General features: G+C 44.6%; 1 pseudogene; it reads left to right on the forward strand.

Moving 5' to 3' along the window:
- Positions 1-7545: 7545 nt before the first annotated feature.
- On the forward strand, positions 7546-11815 carry LOC129867874 (uncharacterized; annotated as a pseudogene).
- The last annotated feature ends 1382 nt before the right edge of the window (positions 11816-13197 follow it).

A 13197-nucleotide genomic window follows, 5' to 3' on the forward strand; every position in this document is an offset into this window, starting at 1 on the left:
TGTAAATAAATAATGATTTTTGTACTTTGTCTTATGTGGTGTGATTTCACATGGATGAATTTACAATTTGGGAAAGAGGTTAAATGCCAGCAACCTTTTTTAAATGGTAAACAAAGGCCAGACACACACTTACTCTCAGGCAGTTTTTATGGCACACGCTGCATGGTTGATCGGTCTGTGAACTCAATTCCTGTGGCCTGGTTTAATGGAGTAATGTGTCATGTGTACTGAAGCAGACAGTGCCTTGGGAGGTGCACTGTAAAAAAGGACACCTTAGGTCAACCTAAAAAAAAATGGTTCAACTGGTTACAATTAAATGAGTTAGGTTTTCTCTATAAAAAAACGACATTTGTTGAAAACAAATATATGATTCAATGTCAACTGTTATATTTGATTATTAATAAACCTATATTTCAAGTTGTAACCTATTTCATTCAACACGCAACCTACATTTCTCCTTTGGTTAAACCTAATAAATGACAAATACAAACAAATATTTCATGTAAATACAACCCGTTCTTTAATCTTGTTCCAAGTCACTTTTTACTTAGGAATTATTGATCCAGATTTATTCAACTGGGTTACAAGCAATTGAATCAATTCCCTGGGAATTAAGAAATAACATTTGTTCAATATCTTAAAGTAATGTTTTCAAATATATTCTTTAAAGAAGACTTTCAAATTTAGTAATCACAATATAATAACTAAGCAATTGCTGCCTTAATACAAAAACCTTATCTGACTCTCTAATATCACATGCGTTACCAGTGGTGATTTTAGCATGTAAATCTTGGTGGGGTAAATACATTATTCTTTATTTTTTTTGCATGTCAGCGAAGCCACAACATAACGCAACCCTAAACAATACATTCATTGCACTATAATGGCGACAAGCGGTGCCCACAAACTGTTAGGGCCTACATAAAGCTGTCCCAACAGCAGAGCTTTCTTTTCAGCACCATGGAATGAATCCTTACCACTGCTACACCTGGCTATCAGCAGAGCCTTGTCTGGCAGCGAAACAGTTCATTCAGCCTCATTTACTGCCTTAAAAAAAACATAGCTGATATGGCTGATTTGCTTAAACAAATGTGGTTTCTACTGACAATTGAGATGTACAAACTATGGCATAAGGGAAAGATGAGTGGATAAGAGGCAATCCGTAATTTCGATTAAGACATTAAACAGCACGCTAAGATGGACGTAGTCAATATAACTATTTGTTCAGCACTTTTGAAATGTACAGTTACAGAATTCAGAACATGGGCCGTTCTTATAGTATTCTCCCTGTACACCAAGTCAGAACCGTGGGATAAATAAAGGAGGCATATAAGCAGACAATGAAAGCTCTTACAATATTCAATGATGACACTTCTCTAAAACAGGCTATAGACTGCATGTGCACCACCAAGTCAGAACAGTTGGCTAAGTTATGAGGGAGAAAGGGACCAAATTATTAGGGTGAGGCACATGGGCTACTAACAGCTTACTACACAACATACACTTAGTATTACTTTCTTAGCTACAGTATGCATATCTCCCTGGCATATTACATCATTTATGTAGCAGTATACAATAAAAATGTTGCGCTCACTTGATCAGGAAGATGGCATGGCAGACCTTAAAATTTTGTCATCAAACTTTGTCATCAAACTTTGGCATTCTCTGGATTTATGGTGCTTTCAAGACAACTGGGAACTCAAAAAAAAAACAAGGTTGAATCATGACATCAGTGATCATCAGGTCGGAGCTCTAGAAAGAGGCCCGATAGATGACCAGTTGTCTTGACCTCACTGAAGTCAAAAACTCCCATTTTGGAGTTTCCAGTTGTTTTGAACGTAGCAGAAGTCATGCTGGATTGACAGCATGGCCAATGTATTCAACATTTATTTGCATGTGAATGTGGTATCGTATTTGCATGTGAATGTTTATCCTTTAAGCTTGTAAAAAAGACTCTTAAACCCAGACTTGGACCACACACCCTCTCCAACGAAAACTGTAGCAGGCTAGTGATTGCTTTGCAATGCTTGCAGTTAGCCACTGATTCCTTCCAAACCACTCGTTGTTGAATTTGTGATTTCCAACTTGTTGCGTAATGTTTATGTCAAAGGCCGATGAGCACCGATACGTTTTATCTATAATTTCTCTTCATATGACAAGGATTGAAAATGAATTGCCAGTAGATGGTTGACTTGATTAAATAAGGATTTGTTCTTAACTGACTTGCCTAGTTAAATAAAGGTTAAATAAAATAAAATAAGTAAGCATTGTTACTGGGGCTCTGTGAATCTCTTGACTTAGAACATTTGAATGATCCATATCGACACAAAATGCTATAATAGCAGTTCAAATCATGATTAATTGAATTCTATTGGGTAATTATAAGCGACATCTCTATTAGTAAAAAGTTTGAATGCCCATTAAATAATTTATGTACAAGTATCTCTGTATTGATGTCTTAATTTAGTGGCCAGTACATAGTGTACAGTAGATAGAACTGCAGTGAAACTTTCCAAAGCAAAGATAAGAGAGACATTTCTTTGGGAATAATTGTCACGATCGTGTGGCGGATTGACGGACCAAAATGCAGCAGTTGGAAAATAAGCCATCTTCTTTTATTTTTAAAAGATGACAAACAATAAACACGAAACACTTAAACAAAATAACAAAACAACAAAACGACCGTGAAGCTACAAACGTTGTGCACATACATACAGGCTACAAACGTTCTACATAGACAATTACCCACCACCAATGAGAGCCTATGGCTACCCTAAATAAGGCTCCCAATCAGAGACAACCGAAATCAGCTGTCTCTAATTGGGAACTCATTCAGGTAACCATAGACTCTCCTAGATGACTAACCAACATAGACAACGCTAGACATCTACACTCAACACAAAACCATATACTTCACCCCATAACCCCTTTACCAAATAAACACCCAAAACCAACAAAACATAAACATTCCCCATGTCACACCCTGACCTAACTAAAATAATAAAGAAAACCAATAATACTAAGGCCAGGGCGTGACATAACCCCCCCCTTGAGGCGCGAACTCCGGGCGCACCATACACAGTCTAGGGGAGGGTCTGGGTGGGCTTCCATCCACGGTGGCGGCTCCGGCTCTGGTCGCGGTCCCCACGTCACCACAGTACATAAACACCTCCTAGGCTTCCTCCAAACGACCCCCCTCCACCTTAACCCCATTGCATTCAGGGGCAGTTCCGGACTAAGGGGCAGTACCAGGGTAAGAGGCAGTACCAGGGTCAGGGGCAGTACTAGGGTCAGGGACAGTACCAGGGTCAGGGGCAGTACCAGGGTCAGGGGCAGTACCAGGGTAAGGGGCAGCACCAGGGTAAGGGGCAGCACCAGGGTAAAAGGCAGCTCCGGACTGAGGAATGGCAGCTCCGGACTGAGGGACTGCAGCTCCGGACTGAGGGACGGCCCATGGCTGGCTGACAGATCTGGCTGCTCATGGCTGGCTAACGGATCTGGCTGCTCATGGCTGGCTAACTGATCTGGCTGCTCATGGCTGGCTAACTGATCTGGCTGCTCATGGCTGGCTGACTGATCTGGCTGCTCATGGCTGGCTGACGGATCTGGCTGCTCATGGCTGGCTGACGGATCTGGCTGCTCATGGCTGGCTGACGGATCTGGCTGCTCATGGCTAGCTGACGGATCTGGCTGCTCATGGCTAGCTGACGGATCTGGCTGCTCATGGCTAGCTGACGGATCTGGCTGCTCATGGCTAGCTGACGGATCTGGCTGCTCATGGCTAGCTGACGGATCTGGCTGCTCATGGCTAGCTGACGGATCTGGCTGCTCATGGCTAGCTGACGGATCTGGCTGCTCATGGCTAGCTGACGGATCTGGCTGCTCATGGCTAGCTGACGGATCTGGCTGCTCATGGCTAGCTGACGGATCTGGCTGCTCATGGCTAGCTGACGGATCTGGCTGCTCATGGCTAGCTGACGGATCTGGCTGCTCATGGCTAGCTGACGGATCTGGCTGCTCATGGCTGGCTGACGGATCTGGCTGCTCATGGCTGGCTGACTGATCTGGCTGCTCCTGTCTGGTTGGCGGCTCTGGCAGATCCTGTCTGGTTGGCGGCTCTGGCAGATCCTGTCTGGTTGGCGGCTCTGGCAGATCCTGTCTGACGGACGGCTCTAGCGGCTCCTGTCTGGCTGGCGGCTCTAGCGGCTCCTGTCTGGCGGACGGCTCAGTGGGCTCATGGCAGACGGGCGGCTTTGCAGGCTCATGGCAGACGGGCGGCTTTGCAGGCTCATGGCAGACGGATGACTCAGATGGCGCTGGGGAGACGGATGGCTCAGATGGCGCTGGGGAGACGGATGGCTCAGATGGCGCTGGGGAGACGGATGGCTCAGATGGCGCTTGGCAGACGGGCAGTTCAGTCATTGCAGTGCAGACGGCAGACTCCTGCCGGCTGAGGCGCACTGTAGACCTGGTGCGTGGTGCCGGGACTGGTGGCACCGGGCTGGGGACACGCATCTCAGGGCTAGTGCGGGGAGCAGGAACAGGGCATACTGGACCCTTGGGACGCACATTAGGCCTAGTGCGTGGGGCCGGAACTGGTGGTACCGGACTGGGGACACGCATCTCAGGGCTAATGCGGGGAGCAGCAACAGGATGCACAGGACTCTGGAGACGCACAAAAGGCTTAGTGCGTGGTGCCGGAATTGGTGATACCGGGCTGGAGACACGCACCATAGGACGAGTGCGTGGAGGAGGAACAGGGCTCTGGAGACACACTGGAATCCTGTTACGTGGTGTAGGCACTGGTGGCACTGAACTGGGGCGGGGAGGTGGCGCCGGAAATACCGGACCGTGCAGGCGTATTGGCTCCCTTGAGCATTGAGCCTGACCAACCTTACCTGGTTGAATGCTCCCCGTTGCCCGACCAGTGCGGGGAGGTGGAATAACCCGCACCGGGCTATGTAGGCGAACCGGGGACACCATGCGTAAGGCTGGTGCCATGTAAACCGGCCCAAGGAGACGCACTGGTGGCCAGATATGTAGGGCCGGCTTCATGACATCCGGCTCAATACTCAATCTAGCCCTGCCAGTGCGGGGAGGTGGAATAACCCGCACCGGGCTATGCACACGTACAGGAGACACCGTGCGCTCTACTGCGTAACACGGTGTCTGCCCGTACTCTCGCTCTCCACGGTAATTACAGGGAGTAGGCGCAGGTTTCCTACCTGACTTCGCCACTCTCCCTTTAAGCCCCCCCCAAAGAAATTTTTTGGGTTTTCCCACAGGCTTCCTACCGCTTCGTCGTGCTGCCTCCATTCGCCGGTATCCCTCCTCGCACTGCGCCAGAGAATCCCAGGCGGGCTCCGGCACTCTCCCTGGGTTGATCGCCCACCTGTCGATCTCCTCCCACGTAGTGTAACCCAGATCCTTTGTAGGTTCCTTTTCCTGCCTCCGAGCTAGCTCCTCATATCGCCGCCTCTCTGCTTTCGCTGCCTCCAGCTCAGCTTTGGGGCGGTTATATTCTCCTGGTACCTCCCGGTCTAAAATTTCCTCCCATGTCCATAAATCCTTGTATTGCTCCTGTTGCCGCTGGTCATGCCGCTTGGTCCTATGGTGGGTAATTCTGTCACGATCGTGTGGCGGATTGACGGACCAAAATGCAGCAGTTGGAAAATAAGCCATCTTCTTTTATTTTTAAAAGATGACAAACAATAAACACGAAACACTTAAACAAAATAACAAAACAACAAAACGACCGTGAAGCTACAAACGTTGTGCACATACATACAGGCTACAAACGTTCTACATAGACAATTACCCACCACCAATGAGAGCCTATGGCTACCCTAAATAAGGCTCCCAATCAGAGACAACCGAAATCAGCTGTCTCTAATTGGGAACTCATTCAGGTAACCATAGACTCTCCTAGATGACTAACCAACATAGACAACGCTAGACATCTACACTCAACACAAAACCATATACTTCACCCCATAACCCCTTTACCAAATAAACACCCAAAACCAACAAAACATAAACATTCCCCATGTCACACCCTGACCTAACTAAAATAATAAAGAAAACCAATAATACTAAGGCCAGGGCGTGACAATAATGTCTCAGGTAATGGCAGGAACGGAACTGCATTTATTCATGAATAACTTTAATGAACCGTTTTATTGAACATTAGCAGATTAAATATCAATGCCAATATGTTGGCCCGTACTTTTATTTTACATTTGATTGTATATGTACATAGTCTCAATAACATGATATCGAAATATTTTACATATATATTTTTTTCTTCATATTACTGCACAACAGTCTTATTATTGTGTGGGAGGAAAACATCTATGGGGATTTGCTGTTGGCCATTGATTTCAATAAGGAAAGAGAGATCAACTGAAGATGTAATACAGTGCATTCGGAAAGTTTTCAGACCCCTTGACTTTTTCGCCATTTTATTACGTTACAGCTATATTCTAAAATGGATTAAATTGTTTTTTTTCCATCTTCAGTCTACACACAATACCACATAATGACAAAGCAAAAAAAGGTTTTTAGACATTTTTGCAAATGCAGTACAAATAAAAAACTGAAATATTAGATTTACATACAGTACCAGTCAAAAGTTTGGACACACCTACTCATTCAAGGGTTTTTCTTTATTTGTACTATTTTCGACATTGTAGAATAATAGTGAAGACATCAAAACTATGAAATAACACATACGGAATCATGTAGTAACCAACAATGTGTTAAACAAATCAAAATATATTTTATATTTCAGATTCTTCAAAGTAGCCACCCTTTGCCTTGATGACAGCTTTGCACACTCTTGACATTCTCGCAACCAGCTTCATGAGTCAGTCACCTGGAATGCATTCCAATTAACAGGTGTGCCTTGTTAAAAGTTAATTTGTGGAATTTCTTTCCTCAATGCGTTTGAGCCAATCAGTTGTGTTGTGTCAAGGTAGGGGTGGTATACAGAAGATAGCCCTATTTGGTAAAAGACCAAGTCCATACTATGGCAAGAACAGCTCAAATAAGCAAAGAAAAACCACAGTCCATCATTACTTTAAGACATGAAGATCAGTCAATACGGAAAATTTCAAGAACTTTGCAGTCGCAATGCGCTATGATGAAACTGGCTCTCATGAGGACCGCCACAGAAAAGGAAGACCCAGAGTTACCGCTGCTGCAGAGGATACGTTTATTCGAGTTTACTGCACCTCAGATTGCAACCCAAATAAATGCTTCACAGATTTCAAGTAACAGACACATCTCAACATCAACTGTTCAGAGGAGACTGCCTGAATCAGGCCTTCATGGTCGAATTGCTGAAAAGAAACCACTACCAAAGGACACCAATAATAAGAAGAGACTTGCTTGGGCCAAGAAACACAAGCAATGAACATTAGACCGGTGTAAATCTGACTTTTGGTCTGATGAGTGGGAGAATGGGAGATTTTTGGCTCCAACCGCCGTGTCTTTGTGAGACGCAGAGTAGGTGAACGGATGATCTCTACATGTATGGTTTCCACCATGAAGCATAGAGGAGGAGGTGTGATGGTGTGGGGGTGCTTTGCTGGTGACACTGTCGTGATTTATTTAGAATTCAAGGCACACTTAACCAGCATGGCTACCACAGCATTCTGCAGCGATACACCATCCCATCTGGTTTGCGCTTAGTGGGATTATCATTTGTTTTTCAACAGGACAATGACCCAACACACCTCCAGGCTGTGTAAGGGCTATTTGACCAAGAAGGAGAGTGATGTAGTGCTACATCAGATGAGCTGGCCTCCACAATCACCCGACCTCAACCCAATTGTGATGGTTTGGGATGAGTTGGACCGCAGAGTGAAGGAAAAGCAGCCAACAAGTGCTCAGCATATGTGGGAACTCCTTCAAGGCTGTTGGAAAAGCATTCCTCGTTAAGCTGGTTGAGAGAATGCCAAGAGTGTGCAAAGCTGTCATCAAGTCAAAAGGTGGCTACATTGAAAAATCTAAAATCTAAAATATATTTTGGTTTGTATAACACTTTTTTGGCTACTACATGATTCCATATGTGTTATTACATAGTTTTGATGTCTTCCTATTATTTTACAATGTAGAAATAGTAAAAATAAAGAAAAACCCTTGAATGAGTAGGTGTGTCCAAACTTTTGACTGGTGCTGTAAGTATTCAGACCCTTTACTCAGTACTTGGTTGAAGCACCTTTGGCTGCGATTACAGCCTTGAGTCTTGGATATGATGCTACAAGCTTGGCACACTTGTATTTGGGGAGTTTCTCCCATTTTCTCTGCAGATCCTCTGAGGCTTTGTCAGGTTGGCTTAGGAGCGTCACTGCACAGCTATTTACAGGTCTCTCCAGAGATGTTTGATTGTGTTCAAGTCTGGGCTCTGGCTGGGCCACTCAATGACATTCAGAGACTTGTCCCGAAGCCACTCCTGCATTCTCTTGGCTGTTTGCTTTGGGTCGTTGTCCTGTTGGAAGGTGAACCTTCGCCCTCAGTCTGAGGTCCTGAGCACTCTGGAGCAGGTTTTCATCAAAGATCTCTCTGTAATTTCTTCCGTTGATCTTTCCCTCGATCCTGACTAGTCTCCCAGTCCCTGCCGCTGAAAAACATCCCCATAGCATGATGCTGCCACCACCATGCTTCACTGTAGGGATGGTGCCAGGTTTCCTCCAGATGTGACGCTTCGCAGTTCAATCTTGGTTTCATCAGACCAGAGAATCTTGTTTCTCATGGTCTGAGAGTCCTTTAGGTACCTTTTGGAAAACTCCAAGCAGGCTGTCATGTGCCTTTTACTGAGAAGTGGTTTTCGCCTGGCCACTCTACCATAAAGGCCTGATTGGTGGAGTGCTGCAGAGATGGTTGTCCTTCTGGAAGGTTCTCCCATTTCCACAGAGGAACTCATGAGCTCTGTCAGAGTGACCATCGGGTTCTTGGTCACCTCCCCGACCAAGGCCTTTCTCCCCCGATTGCTGAGTTTGGTTAGGTGGCCAGCTCTAGGAAGAGTCTTGGTGGTACCAAACTTCTTCCATTTAAGAATGTTGGAGGCCACTGTGTTCTTGGGGACCTTCAATGCTGCAGACATTTTTTGTTACCCTTCACCAGTTCTGTGCCTCAACACAATCCTGTCTTGGAGCTCTCCGTACAATTCCATTGACCTCATTGCTTGGTTTTTGCCTTGACATGCACTGTCAACTGTGGGACCATATAAAGACAGGTGTATGCCTTTCCAAATCAAGTCCAATCAATTTAATTTCCCACAGATGGAAACAGGCTGAGCTCAATTTCAAGTTTCATAGCAAAGGGTCTGAATACTATTATTTTTATTTTTAATACATTTGCAAAAATGTCTAAAAAACAGTTCTTGCTTTGTCATTATGTGGTATTGTTTGTAGATTATTGAGGATTTGTATTTATTTAATCAATTTCAGAATAAGGCTGTAACGTAACAACATTTGGAAAAAGTCAAGGGGTCTCATTACTTTCGGGAATGCACTGTTTATCAAGTTAAAACACAAATTACAAATGCTGTGGTTTTCCAAAAAGGCCAGTAGATGGCATTTATTCCCCTTGATTAGATACGTACACAACAGTGATTGGACAATTGCAGGCTCTAATTTTCAAACATTGCTTTTCAGAGGCCTTTGTGACCTGTCTATTCCATGAGGACTGCATGCTGCCCTGTAGCTTTAAACCCACCGGTGCTGTAGTCATCCACAGGTACAAACAGCAGATCCCTGTCCATAACTACTCCTAGTTTATTCCTCTTTCATGCAGCATTTCTCAATAGACAGTTTACCACCTTCTTTCTGACATCAGTATGATTCCACTTTTCAAATTCTCTCCAGACGTGTAAAGCATTAAAAAGATGGCACCCACTGGGCACAGTTTTGATTTACATTTGGTTGAGTTGACAACTAACATAATTTCAACGTGAAATCAACAAAAAATATCACCTTGTCACTGGATTTAGGTTAAAAGTTGGTTACTTTTTTCAAATCACATTACAATTTTGGGGTTGAAATGACGTGGAAGCAACGTTGATTCAACCAGTTATTTCACAGTGGGCAGGCTTTGTTAGCCATGTCTACATCTGTCTCAATTTCCCTATGTTAAATATGTCTGTTTATTTCTTTTGTAATATTTGTTCCTCAAACCTCTTTAGGAGAGCCAAGCGGAGTGTGATTGTCTATAGAGTTTAATAAAAGCTTGAGCCTAGTATTGAACATTACAGAGTTTTGTGGGACAGTGTTTGTTAGTGTTCCATATTTAATTAGTCAACCCTCATGGTCGTGACTGCAGAGTGGAATAAAACACTCTCTTTTTCCACTGTAACACTTAACTGGGCCCTGCCGGCAGTAGTTTACAGGGCACACAATGTTTCCACAGGGGCCGGGGTCATATTTCCATGAAAACCGAAGTTGTCAGACTAACAATGCAAGCATCACTCGATAAAACAAAAAACATTACTGCTATACAATAATATGCCATGATTGGCCATGGAAACTCTAGAGGGCTAGTGAACTAATGTTATCAATGTAAAAAAACAACACCTCATGGTTCATACTTTATTCAACACTATCAAGAACAGTTTATTTCTATTTTGCAGCTCTCATCCAGTCAGTGAGAATAGAGATGACTTGGGAGGTCGTCTCCTGTTCATCTCAGAACGTCTATCCTGTCCCTCAGGTGGCACGGACAACAGACCCAGTGTCTGCCCCAGAAACACAGAACTCCACCAGCAAAACCCCAGACTCCAAAGGTCTGTACACAGTGGAGAGCACGGTAAGGATCGTGGGTAATGTCTCTGACCACATCGACTTCTGCTCTGTCATCTCTGTAGACAAGGCCCAGGTGTGGACAGTCTCTATGAGGCAGCAAGGTATGGATCAACATCCTGGGAATGCAGTGTTGTGTTTATAAAACCAAGTCTCACGAAAATTCACAGTGAGCAAGTTGTTCTCTCCTAGATTTAGCCTGAAAAGGCATTTTACCAAGAACTGACTAAGCTTGTATTTGATATGCTCCTTGGAAAAGGAACTAGCAATTATTGGTCAGTCTATTTAGTGTCTCTAGAGATAACCTACAACCTGTCCAGAGATATAGTGGCATTTAAAGGCACGTTAAATATGTGCCTCATAAAAGTGTGGTACATATGGCTAAATATTGTGCTTTTTAGGGGTCATGAAGGTTGTTGACAAAGGGGAGAGGTATCATTGACACAGGATTTGTGATGTTTAAACTTGCAGAGGAATTGATTGGAGAGTCGAGAGCTGTCCATTCCTTGCATGGCTCCACAGAACCTCCAGAACTTCTCCCTCACATGGACCTTCACCAGGACTAATGAGCCCACAGTCATCCTAAACTATGACAGCAGAACCAGACGGACTTCCAGTCTCTGGGAGGGCCGGGCTAGACTGGAGCAGGACCAGGTTCTGATGGGAAACGGATCCCTCCTTCTTCGCAACCCAGAGAATCAGGAACACACAGGAACCTACACCTGTATATTCTCAGGCTTCCAGAGCAGACGCATGGTCCAGACCCAGGTCAACATCACAGTTACTCCAATAGGTAGGTGCATACTCACTAAATGTATAGGTTTTCTATACTATTCATATACATCGCTACAAACACACACAGACAAGCAGATAGTTAATGAAGAAACACAATCTGTTTCACAGTGGAGGATGAGCACAACAGTGAGAGGTCGTTGTGGGGAACAGCAGCCTCTGTAGCCTTCTTTTGGCGTCACAGTTTCTGTGGCAATTCCACGGTGTCTAAGACACAGAGGTAAACGACTACAGACCTCTAAAAATAACGTGACACCTGATTTTACTTTCACCTATCTTTCCAGTAGGATAGCAAGCGATGGACAATTGTAAAGACGGGCGACCGTTGCCTCTAATGGAGACCCTCACATGCAGGTAACCGTAGACTAGAGGGTCATAACCGTAACACGTTTCAAACCGTTCTCGAGGAGGATGACTTGCTGTTCTAAAACGCTGCATTGTTGTGGTGTAGATACAGCAAAAATCATGATTGGATCAACTTTACACCAACAAAATGGAGCAGGTCTGGATGAAACAGGATCTGCTGAACATAGACCACATACGCCAACAAAATGGAGCAGGTCTGGATGAAACAGGATCTGCTGAACATAGACCACATACACCAACAAAATGGAGCAGGTCTGGATGAAACAGGATCCCCTGAACATAGACCACATACACCAACAAAATGGAGCAGGTCTGGATGAAACAGGATCCCCTGAACATAGACCACATACACCAACAAAATGGAGCAGGTCTGGATGAAACAGGATCCCCTGAACATAGACCACATACACCAACAAAATGGAGCAGGTCTGGATGAAACAGGATCTGCTGAACATAGACCACATACACCAACAAAATGGAGCAGGTCTGTATGAAACAGGATCCCCTGAACATAGACCACATAGGTCCACTAAACAAAAACCACATAGCCAAGGATTGTACATATCTGTACCATACACACCAGAGGGTGATATAATACAACCATATGCTCCAAGACCGGAGGAATTTGCAAATGATTTTCCAGAGACAGCAGGAACGTTATTCACCAGGATCACATTCGCTACTGAGTGAGATGCTAGACACAATCGGACCACAATCATCAGGCAATGATGGACCAGAACCACACATAGCAGAGAGTGATGAACTAGGAAATGATGCCTCTATGCTTGGAACCTTTGCACAATACTTTGATGCAACAATATCATCTGCCCAAGAAGGGGATATCGGGACCATGTACATCAGGAGATGATGAAGAAGTAGGACTTCGTCACCTCCACACACATACGGAGGTCCCGTCCGACCAAACACCAGAGGAGTCGGTTCCTCTGGCCCAGATGACTCAGAAAGAGGTGCACATGTCCAGGACTTAGTAGGTAGTGATGCACCAGGACCTTACATAACAGGGGGTGGTCTACCAGGACTAGACAGCATATCATATTGGAAATAGTGATTGAGGAGATACAGTACTTCTCACAGTGATCACAGCTGATGGATACATGGCTACATCAATATCCTCACAGAGTCCATGTCTAATGCAGACCAATGTGTCCAGACCCATGAACAAAGCTACTATAGTTGCCTGAGCAAAGTTTAGGATGGGTTGGAATAATGTTGGAAAGTA

Source organism: Salvelinus fontinalis, chromosome 13, assembly GCF_029448725.1.
Source record: "Salvelinus fontinalis isolate EN_2023a chromosome 13, ASM2944872v1, whole genome shotgun sequence".
Classification (NCBI taxonomy): Eukaryota; Metazoa; Chordata; class Actinopteri; order Salmoniformes; family Salmonidae; genus Salvelinus; species Salvelinus fontinalis.